The sequence below is a fragment of the Silene latifolia genome, chromosome X (genome assembly GCF_048544455.1).
Source record: "Silene latifolia isolate original U9 population chromosome X, ASM4854445v1, whole genome shotgun sequence".
Classification (NCBI taxonomy): domain Eukaryota; kingdom Viridiplantae; phylum Streptophyta; class Magnoliopsida; order Caryophyllales; family Caryophyllaceae; genus Silene; species Silene latifolia.
Window position 1 is genome coordinate 245,574,372 of NC_133537.1, and position 19,521 is coordinate 245,593,892.

The 19,521-nt window shown below is 39.3% G+C and overlaps 1 non-coding gene across 1 annotated transcript; it reads left to right on the top strand.

Annotated features, from left to right (window-relative positions):
- The first annotated feature begins 4,249 nt into the window (after positions 1–4,249).
- On the top strand, positions 4,250–4,356 carry LOC141624412 (small nucleolar RNA R71). The gene has a single exon (XR_012534219.1). It is a non-coding gene; the product is annotated as a small nucleolar RNA R71 (small nucleolar RNA).
- The last annotated feature ends 15,165 nt before the right edge of the window (positions 4,357–19,521 follow it).

Here is a 19,521-nt window from a genome sequence, read left to right on the forward strand (position 1 = left end):
TTGTTGAGTCGGAGTACCAGGGAGATGGCGGTGCCGACGACGACGAGTAGCTACTGGTCTACTCACTTCCCCAGTTTTCTGGCCGGTTTGGGGAAGTTCGTTTTTGTATGTCCTCTTACTCTTTTTATTTCGTCTCCTTTATTTATTGCTTTTCTTTTATTCGTTGGTTGATATTCCCGATCCCCCATTTTTCTGCTGGTGTATGCTGGAGGACAACGAGGGCGTTGTCCATTTTGGTTTGGGGAGGGTATTGCATCCTTTTGAGTCTGCATCTGCATTTGTTCTGCATTCACTTTAATTCAGCTTGCATTGTTGTTTATTTTCAATAAAAAGTCAAAAATCCAAAAAAAATTAGAAAAATTTCAAAAATTCAAAAACATTTCACGTTTACCTTTGCATATAGGTTGAGTCGGAACGGTAGATTTCCGTGATGAAATTGCACTATAACTTGTCATTTTACTTGAGCCTTGCACTTTTATTGATAGTTTTTAGCCTTGTCATACGCATAATCTACGAATTTCTGTTCAAATATAAGTTGACTGTTTAGACTTGACCTATAAACTGGCAAACTACTTAAAAATTCTGAGTTTTAGAGCCATAACTGGTGACATTCATGACCAGTTCATTAGGAATTTTGAGAGTAGTACTCCTTGCATAGCATGTTCATCTCATTTGCACATTTATGACATTCAATTTCTCGTCAAATGCACATATTCGGGTTTGTGGTTGGTGTCACATGCAGGGAGGGTCTTGCAAATTCCCCTTTCTTTATATCTTTCACCCATTTAGCTCCACATTAGCCAAAACTTGCCTTTTTGACCCATTAGCTACATTCCAAACTAAGCCTGCCTAGTCAAGCTAGTTAGTATGTTCTTTTGTGGTATGTTTCCCATTGCAGTTTGGTCCGTAATTCTTGTTTGGAGTTGGTGTTTGTATTAAGGAAGGAGGAAAGAAAAAAAAAAGAGGTATTGAAAAAAAAGGAAAGAAAACGTGAAAGAAAGGAAAAAAAAAATTATGAAAAACAGAAAAAAAAAAAAAAAAAAAAAAAAAAAAAAAAAAAAAAAAAAAAAAAAAAAGAAAGAAAAATTGTGAAAATAGTTGTGCCCTCTTGTCAGAGTTGAGAAGATGTTTGAAGACGTACAATCGACAAGGGTTGTTGTTTCAGTTAGTTGTTTCAGACGATGTTTTTAAAAGAGGAAGTTTGTCACCGTCTGACTCCTCCGTTCTATCCCATATTTTTTTGAGGAGATTGTGCTTTGAGTCTAGTGAGTTTTGTGCCAAGTGAAGGGCGCTTGTACTTAGTCTTTCAGTCAGTTGAGATCCGGATGGTTTCATTATGGTCCTGTTAGGAACTAGCTTGACGCTTTTACCTCCACTTTTCCATAACTTGTTTTGCCTTTCTCACCTGAACCTCACTATTCCCATATTATTTGCAAACCCTCAGCTGTGACGGACATTATCGGTTGGAATTTGTGCATTAGTACTTGAATTGTCTTTCATTTTTATTGCATGCATGTTATGTAGGTCGCAGTTAGGTGAGTGACTGTCTTTTCTTCTCTCTTTCACATACTATGTTTGCCCTTGCTTCATGAGAGAAGAGTGACCACGTGAGAGTCCAGTTTTGTTGGTCTTGCAAGGTCGATAGGTCAGTTTTATTTCTGAACAGCTTATAATTCGTTTGCGTACTGACTGCTTTGCTTTAACTGTTGATTTTTGTTGCATTAAATTGGTTCAAGTAGACAAGTTAAGCTAGCTCTGAGTTATCATTTCCGTTCCATTAGTTTAGTTTTGATTTTACTCGAGGGCGAGAAAAGGTTTGGTTTGGGGAGATTTGATACGTGCCTAATGTATAGTCTTTTTAGCCTATTTCAGCACGTATTTCTATGCATTTTTATACTGTTTTTATGGTATTTTGCCCCGAATTGGCTACTTTGGTGTATTTTGTCCTTTTTGTAGGAATGATCGCGAACGTAGTGGAACCATACTCCTTTTTGTCCTTTTGCATGCATTTAGAGGAGACGGGATTGTCCCAGAGTGAGATACTGCATTTGGAAGCATCGCGGCACGCATTTCGAGACACTTAGGTGAAGACGTGAGCTGAAATGAAGACATAGCCACTCGATCGAGGAGTTTACTGGTCGATCGAGGAGTTTACCAGTCGATCGAGTAAGCTGCACCAAGACCAAGTCCTCGATCGACTAACCTGTTGGTCGATCGAGTAACTTTTGCTGAGAAGTTGGTCGATCGAGTGGTTTAATCCACTCGATCGAGTGGTTTTCGTCATTATGGGCTTTTAATCAGTCTGTGTTTTGTGTTATCTCTCTAAACATTATTTCTTTTTTGCTATTTAAGCACATTACTAGGTTAATTAGGATTACCTTTTAATCTATAAAACTCTTTACTGAAACCTTAGTACGTAGCTTTTCTTTCCTTCACTGTTACTTTTCCTTGGGATTATTGTTGATCGGATTCAGTTGTTCTTTACGCCGAATTCGCGCTGATTGTAATCCTTTCTTTCCTTATTTAATAATAATCATTTGTTGCTTTAATTTCTCAACTGTGTTCTTATTCCCCTTTGCCCTAGTTTTCATTATTGCGTTTTATTATTTATTCATTATGTTTTCTGCTTGAAATTTGTCTGCTGTTAGTTTAATTACCGATATGAGTAGCTAAACCCCTTTCATGTTGGGATTAGGGGATCTGCGGTAGAAATGTGACGATGTAGTGAATGAATTAGACGAATTAATTACGAGACTCTGTCACTATAGCAATTTAACTGTAATTACCGACCTAGTTGAGTGCACGCTTCTATGTCACCCATTAATCTGGCTAAAATTAATCCTGGATCGAAAGATTGGACTAAATAGGCCTGCTATAAACAGTAGACTACCCTAATGAGGACGAAAGTTTAGTTAGTGGTATTTTAGGATAGAAAGTGGACCGAAAGGACCTTTTAACATCCGTCTCACATTAGTTAAATCCGAATCATTTGGTGAGTTATTGGACTACCGTAGTGAACCGAAATCCCGACATGTCCCTCTCTTCTTGATAGTTTAATCATATTTTATTGCTTTTATTACTCTTTGCCTCTTTTCTCTTCCCTCCAGACTTCGTAGTTTAGAACCAATTTCAAACAAACCCCAAATTGTTACCATAGGATTAGAAATAGACAGCTATAGTTACGTTACCTCCCTGTGGATTCGATACTCGACTGCCTCTGCTACATTTTAGTTGAGACCGTTAGGTTTTATCTTTGATAGGGTTGCGATAGCCGTGTCATTCCTCATCCTTGGAGTTTTGCACAATTTCTTCTTTGTCACTAGCTTCCACAACTTCATCCTCAACTTGCTTCTTCGGTGCTTCATACCTTGTACCACTCCTCAAGTGAATGGCACTAACCGTTTCATGTCTTGGGGAATTACTTTGAGGTGGTAATTGCCCCTTTTATCTTTGTGAGTTTGAGGATGCTAGTTGAGTCAATTGGGTTTCCAACATTTTGGTGTGAGCTAGGATGTTGTTGATGGTGGTTTCCTTTGCTTGACTATCTTTTTGCATTTGAGTGAAAAACTCTTGTTGATTCTTTTGCATTTGAAGGACCGCTTTTTGAACATCAAAACCTTGGTCATTTTGTTGATTGTATGGAGATTGATTTTGGTAACCTTGGTTTTGGTTGTAAAAGGGTCTTTGATTTTGGTTTCTCATGGGTGGTGGGGTGTATGTTGTTTGAGGGTTTTGAACATTTTGGCTTTTGTATGAGAGATTTGGATGGAACTTGGTGTTTTCATTGTAATAGTTGGAATAAGGGGTACCACTCTTGTATGCTTAGAAAGCATTCACTTGTTCATTTGTTCCCCTACATTCACTTTGGTCATGTCCCAAAGTTCCACAATTCTCACATATCCCACTTGGGATTGATGAAGATGCCATCATGGCATTAACATGATGCTTTGGTGATTTTGAGGCTTCTTCAAGTCTAGCCATAGCTTTTTCAAACTTCAAATTGATGGTATCAATGTGAGCACTAAGTTGAGCACCCAATTGAGTAACGGAGTCCACTTCATGCTTTCCTCCTCTAGTAGCCTTGCGAGGTCTACTATATTGTGAGTTATGGACCGCCATTTCCTCAATTTTGTTCCAAGTTTAATTGTCATCAACTTCGGTGAACATTCCATTTGATCCCATGTTGAGAATGTTCCTCGAATCTTCATAAAGACCGTTCCAAAATTGTTGTACCAAGAACCACTCGCTAAGTCCATGGTGAGGACATGAGCGACATATTCCTTTGAATCGCTCCCAAGCTTCATACAAAGATTCTTCATCCCTTTGCTTAAAGCCCGTAATTTGAGCTCTTAGCATGTTAGTCTTTTCCGGTGGATAGAACTTTTTGTAGAAAGCTAGAGCCAACTTTTTCCAAGAATCAATTCCGAGAGTAGTTTTATCAAGGCCTTTCAACCATTGTTTCGCGGTGCCAATTAGAGAAAAAGGAAATAAGACCCATCGAATTTGGTCTTGAGTTACACCGGTTTTAGAAATCGCATCACAATAGTCACAAAAGGTCTCCATATGAGAGTGAGGGTCTTCACTAGGCATCCCCCCAAATTGGCTTCTTTCGACTAATTGGATAAATGCGGATTTGGCAATGAAATTTCCGGTTAGATGTTGTGGTTTGGGAGTACCATTGGGTAGGTTCTCCTCGGTGGGTACGGAATGTGATGAAAACTTAGGCATTGTGGGTTGATTTTGTGTTGGATTTTGTGTTGGGTTCTCCTCACCTTCTCTTGCAAAAGGGTTGATGAACTTAATAGTTGGTTGAATATCTACAACCTCACCAATAACTCTCAAGTTTCTCCTAGCAAGTCTTCTATTGGTTGTCAAAGTTCTTTCAATTTCACGATTAAAGGGTAACAAGTCACCTTGTGACCTTCTAGACATGCAAAATATCAAACAACTCGAAAACAATTAGAACAAACCTTGAGGAGTTTTACTTCCCCAAGGCAAAGAAAGACACAACTAATAACAATATAAGAAAATGTAAATCAAGTTAACACCGTCCCCGGCAACGGCGCCATTTTTGGTCGGGACTATATCTTTTCGGTTACTTGTCGTTAGGAGAAACTAGACCAAAACACAATTTATAACTTCCCCAACAACTCTACAATTAGTAAAGAGGCAAGTAAAGGTCGGATCCCAAGGGACGGGAATTGAGATGAGATTTCTATTGCAACTAGCGGTGTCTTAGAGGTGTCACAATTGGGGTTGATGTAGAAGATCACTAAACTAAATAGCAATAAAAGTAAACAAGCAAGATGAATTAAAAGGGATGTAAACAATTGATAAAAAGCACTAGGGTGTCATGGGGTCATAGGGGATTCATGGGAATTGATCATACAAACATGTTCTCAAATTATAAGCAAGCAATTATTGTTGTGATGGATTGAGTTGGTTTATATCTTACAATCCTAGGAAAGTTTGGGTCCCGGAGCCGAATCGATTAGATTCTACAACACCTACAAGTCGACTTAGTCTTCCCTACTCAACAACATGCATGGTCTAATGAGACTCGAGTTGGTTTATGTCTTACAAGTCTCATTGAAAAGATAGGTGATGGGTAAAAAATGCAAGGATTCATAGGCTCGCATTTCATCAAACATAAGATGTGCATGAGTTGAGATCAAAACAAGCAAGCAAATAAACCATGAAAGCATATTAATTTAAGCATGAATCATTCCCCATGTTGGTTTCCCCTAATTACCCATTAACCCTAGCTAAGGAACTACTCACTCATTATCATGTTGAACATGCTAGCAAGGTTGCCAATCATACCAACAAAGTGAAACATGATGAATAAATGAAAGTAATTAACAATAATTAAAAAGGGATTAAGAGAATTATACCTACTAATGATTCCAATAATAAAGCAAAGAATAAAAGAAGTACTTGATGCTTGATTAAGAGGTTTTCAATCTCCCAATAATAACCCAAATAATCTTCAATTACCCAAAATAAAGGATGAACAAGAGAGAGATTAAGGAAATAAAACTTGTATTAAAACTTGATTAATTGTTGATTACAATATTAAAGAGAGATTTGATTGATATTAACTACACTAAAGATTGCTAAGAAGAACATGCTCTTCTAATTAGACTAATGGGGTATTTATAGTGGGGATTAGGTGTAGGAATTAGGGTTAACTAAGGGCTTAATGACGATTAAGTCCCTACTTAATGAAACGCCAGTATTTTTGGAAGGATGGACATCTTTCTTGAAGCTTAAAGAAACGAAATTGTCTGCCTGGGAATCCGTGCGTCTTTAGCACGGGACGGGCGGATTCTGGGGTCTCTACCCGGGCGTCTTGGGGAGAAGACGGGCGTCTTCTGGAGTTGCTGCCCGGGCGTCTTGGAGTGAAGACGCACGGATTGTGAAGAAGGAGGACGGGCGTCTTCAGGACAATCCGCACGGATTGCTGTGCAGTTTCATTTCTTCTTCTTTTCTTCCTTTTTCTTCATAAGATCCTTGGGGATTTCCTCGGGGATGCATGGATCTTTTCTCATCATTGCCCATTTACTATAGTATGTACAAAGGCCTTCTAATCATGTCTCTCCTTGATGCTTGGTCATTTGAATTCAATCATTTTAGTCTCGTTTTGCCATGAAAATGCAAGGTTTGCACTCCTTTCCTACCAAGGGATCAAAACCTCAAAGAATATACAAAACAAAGAACTAAAGACAATAAATGACCCAAATATGCACTAAAAAGCATGGGAACAATGCTAATTCAGGGACTAAATATGCTCTAATTATGGTCACATCATGGGTAAAAAATGCAATGATTCATAGGCTCGCATTTCATCAAACATAACATGTGCATAAGTTGAAATCATAACAAGCAAGCAATTTAATTATGAAAACATATTAGATTAAGCATGAATCATTCCCCCATGTTGGTTTCCCCTAATTCCCCATTAACCCTAGCAAAGGAAACTACTCACTCATGATCAAGTTTAACATTTTAATAAGGTTTTTAATCATACTAACAAGGCAAAACATAATGAATAAATGAAAGTGGTTAACAATAATTAAACAAGGTTAAGAGACAGTTTTACCTATGAAGATGATTCCAAATAATAATGCAAAGAATAATAGAAGTACTTGATGATTGATGGAAGGTTGTCAATCCTCCAAATAAACCCAAATAATCTTCTAATTACCCAAAATAAAGGAAGAACAATAGTGAAAATAAGAAAAGACTAAGATGTGATTAATATTGAGAATTGTATTACAACTAAATAAAGACTAATTTGAGAGAATTACAAAGTGATTAAGGATGGATTAGAATTGCTTAAGAGAGCTTTCTCCTTTGATGCTAATCTAGGTAGTACAAAGGGGTATTTATACTAAAGATTAGGTACAAATATTAGGGTTACTAGGGGTTTAAATGACTATTAAGTCCCTAAGAAAAGTTGAGGAAATGATCCTCTCGAAGGAAATGAGCAGATTCCCGTGCTAGTCCTGCCGATCCGCCCGTCCTATGCTATGGCATGGGCTCTCTTACTTAGGATCCGCTCGGATCCAGGGAGGGACGCTCGGCTCCAGCTGCTGCATCCCGCTTGTCTTGGGCACAAGACGCCTGGATCTTGGTGTTGTGAGACGCCCAAATCGTGCCTGATCCGCTCGGATTCCTGGGTAGACAGCTTATGTTCTTTTCCTCCTTAACAATCCGCAAGGATCATTTCGGGGTTGCAAGGATCCTTTTATCATTGCCCATTTCACTTTATTATCTACTTAGGCCTCTAGTATTGGTCTTCTCCTTGATGCTTGGTCATTGGATGCGATCAATTTAGCTCCATTCCGCCTCATAAATGCAAGGTTGGCACTCCTTTCCTACCAAAGGGGACAAAACCTCAAAGAATATGCAAAATGGGAAACTAAAGATAGTAAATGACCCAATTATGTGCTATAAAGCATAGGAACGAGGTTAATTCGGGGACTAAATGTGCTCAAATATGAGTCACATCAGGGTTTAAGAGCAAAAGTTCTAAGAGAGAGAGTTAGAGTCGAAGGAAGGGCGAAAGGAAGCAGAGAAGTCCCCATGTCTTGACTGCCGTCATAACTTATTTATCCTAATTACCAAAGGAAATCTCGAAAACAACTCAAAGCCCGCATAAAACACAAAGGCTCTCGATCGAGTGAAATGAAACCACTCGATTGAGGAGAATGCTTGACAATCCGTTCGATCGAGTAAAGTTGGAGTTCGATCAAAGACTTCAGAAGGTAGCTATCTCGATCGAGTAAGAGAAGAGCTCGATCGAGTGATTCTTAATGGATAAAGCATTCAATCGACCACTATGAGTAGCAAAATAGGTCGATCGAGCTATATAAGCATGGGTGAACTCCTTGACACCTTCCGAGGCCACTTCACACATCTCTAAGTGATAGATTCCAAGCTCTGGTTCATTGTTCTCCAAAATGCATGCGATTAGGACAAGTTCAGGCTTGATTTCGCTCCTTTCTGGTTCATACCTGCAATTAATACAAGACAAACCAAAGTAGACTATTCGGGGGCATTTGTAGCTAGATGCCACATAAATAACAAAGAAATGCGTGTAAAAATGAGGTAAAAACCTTATATAAAATACACGCATCAAATCTCCCCAAACCAAACCTTTGCTTGTCCCTAAGCAAACTATGAATGCAACTAAAGACAACTAACGGAACGGGACCAACTCATCAGCTACAAATTATCCACCCAAACCAATTTAATGCAACAACTAACAAAGTGGCAGTAAGCAAGTGAAAACGAGTTAAATCAATGTCTTAAACTACTGAACCGTCGACCTTGCAAGACTAATAAATATCGGACTCTCACGGGTCGCTCATCACATAAATTAAGCACATGGTGAGTATATAAGTAAGAGATAGAAAGAAGTAAAGACACTCACCTAACTCGACCTAAAAGAACATGCATGCAGTCTAACATGAATAAAGTCTCTACAACCGTACATATGAATTCCAACCAACTAATGACCAAAACACATGCCGAGGACTTACATTTAGGTAAGTGAGGTAATGGGTAAGAAGGGGCCAAAATGAATTTGGAGATATGGAGTTAATAGCCAAGCTAGCAACAACGGATCCAAATTTAGAAACACTTCCCAACTTCATACTCAATATATCAATGCGAACAGTGCCAACTTGTAGCACACAAACTCACTTACCACCATAATTGTGACACCCCCATACTCCAAGTGCCTTACCAGGACCACTCAGGTATAGGAACGTCACCATCTCGGTTACCCGAGGCAATGATAATCATCAGACAATAAAAAAACATACTTAAATAGTAAATAATGTTTAACGTGATTACATGCCAAAAACCAAAACTGGAAAACAGGTACAAGTTCTCCAAAACTATCTACTATCAAAAGACTATAAAACTATCAGACACAGCGGAAGACTTCTAAACTGCATCGTGGTGACTCCTCTAAGTTATCCCATACGCATCAGCTCATACCTGCTCAATAACTGCTCACCACCCCCGAATGGATCACCACGGTTTTTAAAACATTTAAACGGGGTCAGTACTGATTACATAAAAACAATTGCCACAAAGAAACAACGTCACGAACAGCTCAAGCAGTTCACACAAATCCCCAGTCTTCATCTCCAAACTCCACACAACTGACTACACACTAAAGTGTGTAGTCCTGCCAGAGTACCCATCGCAACAAGTACTCCACGCCGCCAGTGGGGGGACCGCAGCCGTACCCACCAAATCCCCGCTCATCTCCATCGAGCGATAAACCCAAGTTCATTAATGTGCACATCCCCTCTGTGACGGGTTTCACAGAGGGCGAATCAAGGGCGTGAAGCCACTCCAGCAAGTGACTCCACTCAACCAGGGACGCTCCCCGAAGATCACAGACAGTTACACAATCAATCAACAGTATTTTATCAACAACACCAAAACTAATCCAACAGTTCAATTACTCAACAGTTACAACAACAATTACCAACAACTTATATAGCCAATACTGAGCCAATACTGAGTAGAGAAACCCTACCTGGAAAGCAAACACCATAGACGATCAAGCGGCTAAGTCAGAATCTCTCCTCAACGAATCCTCCTCCTATCATACATACATACAATCACAACCATATTCACATAAATCACCCGAAACCCCCAAATCACCCAATTAGGGTTTAACCAACTTTAACAAAACGTTATAAAATTTATATGAAAAGCTTACCCTCGACACAAGGATCGCAACGGTGTAAAGAACAAGATGATCCAACGAATGTAACCTTGGGGATTTGCTAATGATGCGATGAGATGAACTTACGTAACTCCTTTCTTCTCAATTAGGTTTTTAGAATAGTTAAAAAGGTTTAAGAAAATTGACGGTATCATTATATATTAATCTCGCATCATTAACAAAACCCGTCAAAACTCAGCCCGTATACTCACTTACTCGATCGAGTAAGGCACTTACTCGATCGAGTGCCCCTACTCGATCGAGTACCTAACTTACTCGATCGAGTACCCTACAGACAGACTACTGTTTTGCGTCAAAATCTACTTATTCGACAGAGTAAGCCCCACTCGATATAGTACCCAAAGACTCATAAAACCGTAGTATTACAGTCTTCACTCCTTAAAAAGAACTTCGTCCCCGAAGTTCAAACGACAACAAAACAAAAACACACTGACACCCTCCCGACACAACAACAAAAACAAAACTCAACATAAAACTCCAAAACATATTTACCAAACCAAACTCAACCCGACTCAAAACATACACTAACTATATCAAAATACAACAACGCAACTAAGAACTTAAAACAAAACTCCAACCTACAAAACATGAACTCTTAACACCAACTCCACCAACTATGCCTACCTCCACAACACGGCTCACGATATCGTATCAACTACATCATAGTCTCCCTCGAAACCAACTCCAAACACTACCAACTACTATCCACAAACGCTGCTAGCTCCGTAACATATTATCCACTAGAAAATCCAATAACAAGACACTCATAAACATCAATCGGAATGTTACATTCTACCACCCTTAAAAGGTACTTCGTCCTCGAAGTTTACTCCCACTCAACATCATCATCCAACAACACTATCTAAGAATTCTCACACTCCTTGACATCACACTACTACAAGCACGGCCATGACCTTTAACAAAATCAACCACAACACAAATCAATCTTTTATTCTACATCAAGACTCAAACTTCCAAATCTACTACAACATGTACAACCATTAAATTTTCTTTGTCGCATCCTACTCCTCTTAAGATAAATGTTACGTCCACGTAACTCTCTAATACTAAATCCTTTGTCATACTTCCCAAAATCCTCATCACCATCGCATGTGAAAGGTAACCGCCTATAATCTAAACACTCACCATTCCTATATCCTTGGCTCTCTTACTTAAACAGCTCTCGTACCTCAATTCATTCGGCACACCACCTAACCTAAACCACAAAATCCTTAGCTTAACCAAAATTTCAATTCTTCCACATTACCGCAACACGACAAACCTCTCTATATAAACTATATAAAACTCCTATGGCCAAAAGCCTAACTCACGATCCACACTTGTTACGTACACTCACACTAGATCCTCAAGTTCTTTTCTTTCATTACCGCAAAACCCATACATAACTTAACATGATACTAATTCCCAACACCCTACACTCACTGTTCCAAAATTTGATTATCAACCACCTGCAGCGTCCAGATCAGTACAACACATGTTCCACCAATCATTTACCATGACTATGTCTAATGCCTCATCTTAAAACAAGATCAAAATTACTGTAACAACCTCTCACAATTGTGTCCCATCAACAGAAAATCACTATACCATGACAACAACAGAAACATTCATAACTCTCTTCTATACCATAATCTACCCTCACTTCCAAACTGAAACTGGTAAGAAACATCAATAAACAAAACAACCGTCTATCTGTACAAACCGAAACTCACAGGAAGCAGCAGCAAACAACATAACAATCTATATATAACTGGTATGTACTTTTGAGAACTCGTATCATAATCATCCCGCCTACTCCACCACAACCGGTGACGGCATCACAACAACGTCACCAACAGCCGCACCGCAGCGCGAAAATACCCGCATCACAACATGAAGTACCGTGCCCAGATCACCACCCGTGGCACCACAACCACACTGATAGACATCACAACTTATACAATCCCATAAACACTGACTCAGCATAACTTCTCGGACAAAAAAAAGTTACTCAAATCCACTTTACTAAATCACAACGCAACATATTATATGAATTAAACAGGTAATAACCTCATGAATATCATCCCCTTACCATATCACGGAATAACATATATCATGAATACATACAAGTATAACCAGTCATGCCAGATCACTCAAATTATTACCTTTTTAATCATCATTCCACTAGGTTACCGTATCCAACATATATTACAGAACATTCAGATAACAGCTTTACAACTATCACACCATACCACTTCCCGTGAGGTCAGAACCTCACACAAACATTTATATACATATTAGACCCGTAATGACATCCAACCAGTCAATCCTGATCACGTAAGTTACCACCTGATAAAGGTTACCTCTCGCCCGAGCTTAACTCTTATGCGCCTTATAACACATTCTCCCGTTCGCACAACAATCATTTCCTGCCAAACGTAACCATAACATTAATACTTAACTACTAGAAACCGCCTCCTATAACCATATCTTATGCTCCTTCACAACCATACACATCAATCATGTCTCTACAAAATCAACCTCTTTAGAATGGCCATCTTTCCTATTTATAATCACCCTTAACCACTAATGACAACACCTCAATACTACCATCGTTCGGACATCAAGCCTCTTACACTCATCTCTAAACATCACGGTTTCTTTCCTATTTTTGGTTAACATCCCAAATAACGAACATCAAGCCCATCAACCAAATTACGTCAACATTATTTCCAAATCCATCCTTAATTGTATCGTCAGCCAACTCACCGCCAAGATCTCATATCGTGCAAATTATTTACTTGGCTTCTTACTTTACTTAATTCCCCGAAACTCATGACTAATCATGTTGTCCTGAAACTCCTATATAACTGTTAACTCAAATCCTCATGATAGTATCATACATCTCGAAGATTCCTTACTTTTATATCACATAACTCCGGTGAACATTTTCCTAGTTTTACTCTCCTCATTCTTTTCTTTTCACACTCGATAAAATCAATTAACCATTAAACTCCTTATTACTTCTACCTAACTCTTTAGTGCTCCGGTTACCTTTTCATTGCTCCAAAACTCACATCTCATTATTTCATATCAGTATCATCTCACTCTTTATTACTATGGATTTTCTCTTATCATGCTATCACTCACACTTATCACTAATCAGTCCAGACCATCTCAGGCTATCACTCACACTAATCCCCAATCACCCTTTTTTTCATCTAGAATCCCAAAACTCATTTGATATCGTTACTTGCCCAAGGAAATCACACATTAGTTTCACCTCTTGATAATACAGATTCGCAAACTCACTCACTTTCTGCAAATCCACATCGGGACATGTCTCCATTAAGTTCACTATATACCACTCTTCTCCATCCCACTACAACGATCTTTCATTACATACATTCTTAACCAACACAATCTAACCACCTCCCTTCATAATTCTTTACACATCTCAAGTTGCCACTATCCAATCCTTCCTTTCAATCTTTTCATTCTCGCGTTCCTTAGACTCACATCATCCACTGCCCACCTTCACTTACTTTTACATTACTCAACACACAATCATATCACTCATCTCATCTCACAAAACATGCTTCATGCCTCAATAAACCTTACCAATTTTCCTTTTATTTTTCCACTATATACTACAATCACATATAACTCATGTCCTCCCACCGAACTCATACTCACCACAGGTGCCACTCCTTACGTCATAAGATTGGGTAACTTACGCATCAGGACCAACATATACGTGAAATAATGCATAAAGAAGCAAAATAAAACCTTTGAATTAAACATAATAGGCAACGAAGTCAAAAGATAAGCATATGACCCGGAACAGGGGTCACTATATCGAGTACAGGTCACTCGATCGAGTAAGTGACTTACTCGATCGAGTAGGTGAAGGTCAGAAGCACGTAAAAAAAAATTACCAGGGCTACTCGATCGAGTAAGGGTTACTCGATCGAGTAACAAGAGGTGCACTCGATCGAGTGAGGACCACTCCATCGAGTACCCTACGCATTTCTCAGCACTGTCCAATTTTTGTAAAACAGTCATAACTCACTTGTTTCTTGGTCGTTTTGGGCATGTGACCTATCGTTAGAATCGTAAAAGAACAAGCTATCACCTCCAATTGGAATGACATCAAAATAATTTATGCATCTCAAGTTATAACAGTTTAAAGACAACTTTACTGTAATCAGACGACATAACTATTCGATTTTTACTTCCAAACAACTTAAACATCAACAAGGTACACAAAACAACTCAATACTCATAAAACCAGTAGCCCTAACCACATGTTACTATTTACAAAAGCCAAACAACAACTTCCATCATGAACATACATTATTCAACTTACCACTCATGTAATGCCCACATGCTTTTATTCTATAACCTTACATAAAAACAATGGCAATATATATAACATAAAATTCCCATTCATGTGTTACTAACATATCAACATTATAAAAATCCACTTCATTCATATAAAAATGCTTAAATCATGAAATCATATTTTTAAGCAACATTATCCATCATCCATCATACACTTTATCTAACGCATGCATATAGTATACAGCTTTATTATATAACTTTACGGAACAAAATCATATATAACCATATCACATTGCCTAATCTCATGTTACTAAGATTGCCACATTATAAATAATTCATCCTGCAATACATTATTCATCACATATTATCATATATGAACTACTTCCTTTTTCCACCACATCATTCATCATTCTCATATACTTTTCCATCAATTTCAACCAACATTGTAAACCAACTATCATTCAACATGCTTTCAATCAACAACATACAAAATCACACTGATTCATGCCACACATCACTATATAGGTACACAATTCATAAAATAAACACATAGCGATCCCGACTCATATCCCATGGTGACCGGTTCAAAATTGTAGGGCGAGTTTGCGACTTTAGGACGTCTCCCAAGCCTTTGCATTAGCTCCTACAACTTCTACTCGGGTTCATTTTATTTTGACTCCCTATGTTCATTAGGTTCATTGGTTACAGGTTTCAGGATCGTCGCTCTGATACCATTTTGTGACACCCCCATACTCCAAGTGCCTTACCAGGACCACTCAGATATAGGAACGTCACCATCTCGGTTACCCGAGGAAATGATAATCATCAGATAATAAAGAAACATACTTAAATAGTAAATAACGTTTAACGTGATTACGTGCCAAAAACCAAAACTGGTAAAGAGATACAAGTTCTCCAAAACTGTCTACTATCAAGAGACTATAAAACTATCAGACACAGCGGAAGACTTCTAAACTGCATCGTGGTGACTCCTCCCACTTATCCCATACGCATCAGCTCATACCTGCTCAATAACTGCTCACCACCCCCGAATGGATCACCACGGTTTTAAAACCATTTAAACGGGGTCAGTACTGATTACATAAAAACAATTGCCATAAAGAAACAACGTCACAAACAGCTCAAGCAGTTCACACAAATCCCCAGTCTCCATCTCCAAACTCCACACAACTGACTACACACTAAAGTGTGTAATCCGGCCAGAGTACCCATCGCAACAAGTACTCCACGCCGCAAGTGGGGGACCGCAGCCGTACCCACCAAATCCCCGCTCATCTTCATCGAGCGATAAACCCAAGTTCATTAATGTGCACACCCCCTCTGTGACAGGTTCCACAAAGGGCGAATCAAGGGCGTGAAGCCACTCCCGCAAGTGACTTCACTCAGCCAGGGACGCGCCCCGAAGATCACAGACAGTTACACAATAAATCAACAACACCAAAACCAATCCAACAGTTTAATTAATCAACAGTTACAACAACAATTACCAACAACTTATGTAGTCAATACTGAGTAGGGAAGCCCTACCGGGAAAGCAAACACCGCAGACGATCAAGCGGCTAAGTCAGAATCTCTCCTCAACGAATCCTCCTCCTATCATACATACATACAATCACAACCATATTCACATAAATCACCCGAAACCCCCAAATCACCCAATTAGGGTCTAACCAACTTTAACAAAACATTATCAAATTTATATGAAAAGCTTACCCTCGACACAAGGATCGCAACGGCGTAAAGAACAAGATGATCCAACGAACGTAGCCTTGGGGATTTGCTAATGATGCGATGAGATGAACTTACGTAACTCCTTTCTTCTCAATTAGGTTTTTAGAATAGTTAAAAAGTTTTAAGAAAAGTGACGGTATCATTATATATTAATCTTGCATCATTAACAAAACCCGTCAAAACTCAGCCCGTAAACTCACTTACTCGATCGAGTAAGGCACTTACTCGATCGAGTGCCCCCTACTCGCTCAAGTACCCTACAGGCAGACTACTGTTTTGCGTCAAAAACTACTTACTCGACAGAGTAAGCCCCACTCGATAGAGTACCCAAAGACTCATAAAACCGTTGTATTACAATAATATCGTCAACTCCCAAAAAGATACAAATATAGCGTGGGAGCATAAATTACAACATAATATATTTTTTGCTCATGATTTTTTCATAATCTTTCTTTTCATTTTTTCATTCATTTTTTTTCATTCCCTTCATTATTTCCATCAACTTCTCAAAACAGATATAACCATATTGCAATTCCCAACAACTACTAATTACTAGCTCGGTTAGGGTAGGCAAAATTATAGACTGTAGCTATATGGGACAAAAAGGGCAATTTAGCTATGTGGAGCTCATGGGTAGAATGAAATACAGGGAATCACCTCTCCTAACATGTGTCACCAACCACAGACCGAATGCACACAGGTACCAAGTTGACTGAATTCATGCTTATGCAAATTGATGTTACATGCCTTATAGAGAGTACTACTCACATCCTATATGAAACTGGTCATGAATGCCACCCGTTTATCAAGCTCTAAACCTTAGAATGTAAATGTAGCTTGCCAATATAAGAGTCAAGTCTATTCGTTCAGATAAGAGTGAAACAAAAACTCGTAGATTATGCACATTACCACGCCAACAGAATGTTAAGAATGTGCAAGGTAAGGGTAAAAGGACTCAAAGTAGCATAAAAGTTCAACGTTCTGACTCAACCTAAATGCAGAAATAAACATGCCCTCATTGAATTTTGCGGAAATTTTGAATTTAAAACAACAATGCATGCGAAAATATATAAACGTACAAACGAAAATGCAACAAAATAACATGGAGAAACAGATATGGATGCATACCTCCCCAAACCAAATCGTACAATGCCCTCATTGTACCAAAAACAGGGAAAGGAATGCAGACTGAAGAGAAAAGGAGAACGGAAGTCATAAAACTTACAAGATAATGTAAAGGAGAAACCTCCCCAAACCGACCATGAACATGGGAGGTCACAAGTGGCCCAATATCATCGCAGCATGCGAGATTTAGCAGCAGGACTCGATCGAAAAGGGCAGGAGGCTTCGATCGAGTGGAGATGGTTCCAGAAGCACTCGATTGAGGAGAAGAGGCTCTCGATCGAGAAGAGGGATTTTGCAGGCCTTCGATCGAGAAGGTCAAGTGTTCGATCGTAGCAAAGCTGCAGCAGAAGTGTTCGATCGAGGAATGAAACCTCTCGATCGAACCGTTTTCGTTGGAATCTAGTGAATGTTTGTAAAACTAGAGTCTAGGCACACACAAACTAAAGCAACAAGTTTAAAAAAAATTACAACAAAAATAGGTCGGGTTGCCTCCTGGATAGCGCAGGTTTAAGAGGTCTCACACGACCTTTTGACTTCAATTAGCTGGTGCATCAGGATTGTCGAAGTACAGAACTTCAACTCTGCCATCTGCATCGTTTGCTTCATGGTAATGCTTCACATATTGGCCATTGACTTTGAACTTGTTCCCTCGGAACTCTCTAATTCAACGGACCCAAATTTGGTGACACCAGTCACTGTATAAGGGCCACCCCACCTGGACTTCAGCTTACCAGGAAATAAGCGCAGTCAGGCATTAAACAGGAACACTTTCTGACTGACATGAAATTCTCGAGGTATGATCCGTTTGTCGTGCCATCTCTTTGTCTTCTCTTTGTAGATGCGTGAGCTATCATAGGCATTTAGCCTAAACTCCTCTAGCTCATCTAGCTGCAATAAACGGTTCTTACCGCACAACTTAGGATCAAAGTTTAGTTCACGAATAGCCCACCAAGCCTTACACTCTAACTCAACAGGTAAATGACAGAACTTCCCATAAACCAGCCGATATGGTGATGCACCAATCGCTGTTTTAAAAGCAGTCTGATAAGCCCATAATGTGTTCTCTAGTTTTAGACTCCAATCCTTTCGTGATTTAGAAACTACCTTAGCCAAAATCTCTTTTATTTTCCTGTTATAGACCTCAACTTGCCCACTAGTTTGGGGATGATACCCCAAACCGCGCCGGTGTTGGACACCAACTTTAGACAAAATAGAAGTAAGTTTTTTTCTTTAAAATGCATTCCCCCATCACTAATGACGACCCTAGGGACACCAAATCGGGGAAAAATAAGCTTTTTAAACATTTTAATCACAGTCTTGGCATCACAATTAGGTGAAGCAATCGCCTCCGCCCATTTAGACATATAACCCACAGCTACCAAAATATACTTGTTACGTTTGCTAGACGGGAAGGGTCCTTGGAAATCAATGCCCCATACATCAAAAACCTCGACCTCTAAAATACCATTTTGTGGCATCTCATGTCGCTTAGAAATATTCCCAGAGCATTGGCAAGCATCACAAGCTGAAACAAGCACTTTAGCATCGGCAAATAAAGTAGGCCAGTAAAAACCCGACTGAAGTACATTAGCCACGGTGCGCGACGGACCGTGGTGACCACCATAAGAAGATGAATGGCAGCCCTCTAAGATTGCCTTGGTCTCCCACTGAGGAATACACCGTCTTTAGAGACCGTCTGCACACTCCTTAAATAAATAAGGGTCATCCCAGAAGTACTGCTTAGCGTTATAGAGAAAACGCTTCTTCTGCTGATAAGAAAGGTCGGGTGGCAGCTCGCCACTAACAACATAGTTAGCTAAATCTGCATACCATGGATCATGGTTAGTATGAGAAGACAAAATAGCAAATAAGGAATCATTGGGAAAAGAGTGATCAATAGGTAAAGAATCCTCTCCCTCCTGCTGCGATAGTCGCGACAGATGATCAGCTACTACGTTCTCTGAACCTTTCTTATCTTTGATCTGCAAATCAAACTCCTGAAGGAGGAGTATCCATCTCAACAGTCG